Here is a 5,290-nt window from a genome sequence, read left to right as displayed (position 1 = left end):
AGCAAAAGTTTTACGGAAAATGCAAAACCTTGATGTAAGATCCTGAGAGAGGAAAGGCTTTCAGAGGCGGTGTTTTAAAACTCAACTAGTGGTGCATTCTAACCAGCTTGGAAAGCATCATTAGCTATGAGAACAGGGGGCATTGTGCCTTTCTTCAGCCTAGAAAGTTCTACCTTGAACCAAAAGGTTTATGATCTCCACTTAAAACAGTTTTCACATGCAGTGCATCTATTTGTAGGACTTTACCTGTGTTGTTTGAGCTGTAATTTTTTAAGTGAGAGGAAAACATTAAAAGTGTTTCTTCCTAAATTAATTTTTCATTGTCGGAGAATTGAATGTTTTTAGGAACTGAAAAGGGTAAATCTGAAGACGAACTGAATTTACAAATGAGGATTAATTATGAGAAGATTAATTATGAAAACTGGAAAGGAAATTGCTTGCTTGGGCTATGAATGTATGTCTTTTTCTTTATTTAAATATGGTTAGTTAGAGATGGGTGTGTCTTTCAAGTCTTCATATCCTTCTAAGGCCTCTGATTAATTTCTGTCCTCAGTTACGGTACTTACACTGTCCATCACCCTTACATCTTTAAATATAATGTTTAATATAATGACTTTATCTTGGAGTTATGCAATGCTTTGTAAATGTATTTATATGTTAACATTTACTATTAACAAGTTCTTACACATGTTGAAAGTTAAGTCGCTCAGTCGTGTCCGACTCTTTGCAACCCCGTGGACTGTAGCCCACCAGGTTCCTCTGTCCTTGGGATTCTCCAGGCAAGAATACTGGAGTGGGTTGCCATTTACACATGTTACTTCGGTCCTTTCATTAATCATCTTGATTACTGGCTCAGTTATACAGAGGTGGTCCTGAAGTTTGAGGGAGGTGACTAATGAAAGCAGGACCAGTTCTACAGTTAGAGGAATGGGTGCTTTCTCTGGGTGCAACTTTTAAGTAATCAAGACAATGCTTTAATGCAATACTTTTAAAAATAAGTTAATGCAAAAACATCCATGATGAACAAAATAATCACAATTTCCGATAAAGGCAGGATCAGTATTACTTACCATTCCTTTTCCTCAGGTTCCCAACATTGCTGGGCACTGTTATTAATGTTCAAAGTGCCTGAACTGCTAGTGCCCTGGCGTTTTGGTAGAGGTGCCTTACAAATTGTGAGACAGCAACAATGATATGCTTTATCCTATGGGCTATAACAATTTTTTTTTTCTTCCCTTCAAAAGCTAAAGTATTGCATTTTATCTTTATCCAACTTGGAATTGCCAGCTCATTTAGATTACCTGCATATCTTAGCCTCTCTCTAAAAGAAATTTCTCTTGAATTTTGACAAAGCTCAACAACTTCATGGTGAATAATAAAGTATAATTGATGACAACTATGACTACAAGTTGTTGCTGAGGAAAAAGAGGGAGACTTCAGGAATCCTATTAGTCCAGAAGGCAAAATGGATAACTAACTATATCCCATACAAAGAAGTAGTAAATGGTATGTTTAAAATGTCTGAATGAGCTGTGGCTTGGGCCTGTAGTTCATATTTGTGGCAAATAAAAGACCAATGAATCCAATTATGTAAAAGTAACATATACATATATAAGTATAAAAGAGGTAATACAATAGTTTTTACAGGAAATTTTTACATGTTCTAGCATGATGTGAAAAGCAGACATACCAGGAAAGAACTAATATTTGTATTTATTCTTTTAAGATAGAGCATTGAAGTATTCCAATGGAACATATTATACCTTTAATCACATCCAAATATGATTCTGAGCTGATTTTGAAAATTTTGTTGGCTGTACTTCCTATTTCCCCATTAATTGCTAGAATCCAAAAAGATATCAAGATTTGTAAATAAATTGCTGTAACACACCATTAAATCCAAGCTGTGCTTATTGGTAAAGGAAAAATAGTTAAGAACAGTTTCTACTCAATTTAATAAAACATAATTTTGATGTTGATATAAAGGTTAGGCAAAAAGGGCTTATTTTTGGCCTGGATTCTTGATTGTAGTGGATTTTGGAGCCAAAGTGCCTGTTCTCAAAGCCCATAATGTCTACGGTATTGCATGGAATATCTCAGCCCAATGACTCTTTGCAGGTGATCTTTTAATCTTTTATTCTGCTGTGTGCAAAATGAGACTTCAGTTACCCGATATGTGTTTTTTCCAGTCTGAAGACTAAATTACTCTTCTCATTGGATATGGATGGATATACATCCATCCTCTTTAAATTATAAGGACCTGAAAAAATATGCATCGATGAATGCACTATAGATTAAAAACTACAGAGTATCAAGTGTAAAGAATGAGATACTGTGTGTTATGTGTATATTATGACCTCAGCTCATAAAATCAGTAAGTGAAGTCTGGTCACATCACCGAAGGGTAGGCAGGATTTGCACTAAGTAGTGAGCGAAGCTGCAGGACCCATGTGCTCAACTACTTAGTTATACTACTGTCTATAGCTTGACTGAAAACCATTCTGACATTCAAGTTTTTTGGTCAGTGCTGCGTTACTGGCATAAGCAGGAGCCTGAATGGTGTTTATCAGCTTTTTTTTTTTTCAGGCAGGGGTGGGAATAGATGTTTATGGAATTTATAATAGATAAAATATTTTCTCTCTAGATCTAGGCTCTGGAGAAATTTCTCTCATGAGAGAGAGGGAGTAGGGAGGATGGAAGGAACAATTACCTAAATAAATTGCTCTTTGAGAGAGGATTAATGGGCTGGATGGAGTCTCTCACTGCAGATTGGGAAGAAGACTGTAGGGGCTTCTCAAATGCCTTCTCCAGATACCCCGTGGATGGGGCTTTCTTTGTCTGATTTCACCACTGTCCTCAGGAGGCTCTGCCCTCAGCCACACAAGATGCTGTCACTGTGCATCCTGAAACTCCAGCCACGCTTTTGTGGGCTGCAGGCCCATGCAAGGCTGTGACATCAGGAGGTTTCAGACATTAGCAGCGTTGGCAGTTTTTAAAAGTTGATATGATGCAACATTTGGTGACACTTTCACAGGTGTGTCAGGGAGAGCTGAGGTGAAATGAAAATTGCAACAGAAGAAAGGCAGATTCCAATGTTCTTGATGAAATTTGGGGTACCACTGGGGCAAGAAACACTGTTTCTGGTTTGTTAAAGCTACAGCCTCTGGAAACCTAATCCTTCCCTTCTCTGAGAGTGGAGTGGGAGCAGCAGGGGGCCGGAAGAGATGGAGGGGACAGGTTTGAGTTTTCTGATTTGTTACTGAGTGAATCAGGCGGATAAACAGGCTTGATTTTCAAAGGACAGGCAATCCTAAATGGATTTCTGACACTGAGGCTTTTAACTAGGTCTTTCTTCCTGGGGATGAGTGTAATTCACAAAACTCCATCCGTTGCCTCATGCTGTAAGCAATTGTTTTTTACCCTCTAAGTAGTAAAACATGTTTTAAAATTAAAAAGAAGCGGGGGAAAAAGATTCTGGCTGACTTTGGCGTGCTCAGAAGCCAGACTGTCTTTGCAGTGGGCCAAGTGAAGGTGTAGCTGTAATATTTTTCTGCCTAAATTGTGCTTTATTTTTTTTTTAGCCCAGAATTTGATTTCTAACAGGCCCACCAAAGGATTCTGCCCCTGGAAACTCCTTGTTTTGTATGCAGATGGCATGCTAATGAACTCATTACTGTGCATTTTATCCAGCTCTGGACAGATTTGTGACATTATTTTTCAAAACAAAACGGGGTTAGGCAGTTGGTTGGTTGGGCCTGGTGAGAATTGGGTGACTAAGTTAAAAAAAAAATATTTTCCAAAACACTACCAACTTGCTCAGGGTTGCTGCTAAACATTCTGTTAATATAAAACTACCCTTACCAATTCCCCCCCAAGCCCGTAACTCCCCCTAGAAAAGATTCTTTGGTTTCCCCGTATTCCTAAAGACATATACAACTGTGTGCCTTCCAATTTTATTCTAAGGCTCTGTAATTCTGGGTTTTCTTTTTGCTTCCTTAAGTATCCTTGGGTATCTTGTGTATCTATGTATCTTTTAGCTTAGGTTTCTGCACCAACCTCTGGAGAGAGAGTACTCACTGTTGTCTTAAGGGGAATGCTTTGAAAATTGATGATGGAATATTTACCTAGGATTCTGTGCTCTGTGATTTTTAGGACAGGATGAACGTACTCACGCCTGCTAGCCCTCCCCTTTTATTTTAAAGCGTGTAATAAAGCATGTATTGCACACTGTCATGTGAAATAAGCACCAAACCGGGAGGCAGGAAACACTTAGAGTTTAATTCTAGTCATGAAGGGAAATCAAATGGAACCTATAATTAAATTTGTCTTTTCAATCAAATATTAGCCATAGGCTAATCATTTAATCTCACTACCTCATTTTGCCCATCTGTTAAATAGGAATTTGTTAATAACAGATATATTTGCCCATGCGTTAGATGAGTCATTAGAAGTTAAAAAAGGGCTTTTATTCTGAGGATGGTACTCTTGGATTGTAACCACTGAAACAATGGAAAATATAGTCACTTCTTGGATATATGGATTAGTTATAAAGCCTTCAATTTACTTTGAAAATTATTGTAGCCAACTCTTGCCTACCTTCTGTAGTGGAGGGGCCTTGTGATGTAGATTAATTAAAAAATAATGGGCAACACCCAAATGATTTGTTTTTGGTTTAGAATGTAAATGTAATTTTTTTCATTAAAAAAAATATTTTTGAGCAGTTTTAGGTTCACAGAAAAATTGAGAAGAAGGTACAGAGATTTCTCATCTTCCTTCTGCTCCCACACAATCACAGGCTCTCCCATTATCAACATCCCCCACCAAACTGGTACATTTGTTACAACTGATGAACCTACTCTTGTTGACCTGTCACAACCACCCAGAGTCCACAGTTTACATTAGGGTTCACTCTGGGTGTTGTAAAGCCTATGGGTTTGGACAAATGTATAATAACATGTATCCACCATTATAGTGCCATAAAGAGTATTTTCACCACAATTTAAATCCTCTGTGCTCTGCCTATTCATCCTTACCCCACCCCACACACTCTGACAATGACTGATGTTTTTACCGTGTCTGTAGTTTTGCCTTTTCCAGAATGTCATATAATTGGAATCATATAGTATATAGTCTTTTCAGATTGGCTTCTTTCACTTAGTAACATGCATTTAAGGTTCCTCCATGTCTTTTCATGACCCAATAGCTCATTTCAATTTAACACTGAATAATATCCCATTGTCTGGATGTATTACAGTTTATTTATCCATTCACCTACTGAAGGACATCTTCG

The sequence above is a fragment of the Bubalus bubalis genome, chromosome 6 (assembly GCF_019923935.1).
Source record: "Bubalus bubalis isolate 160015118507 breed Murrah chromosome 6, NDDB_SH_1, whole genome shotgun sequence".
Lineage (NCBI taxonomy): Eukaryota > Metazoa > Chordata > Mammalia > Artiodactyla > Bovidae > Bubalus > Bubalus bubalis.
This window is presented reverse-complemented; position numbering follows the sequence as displayed.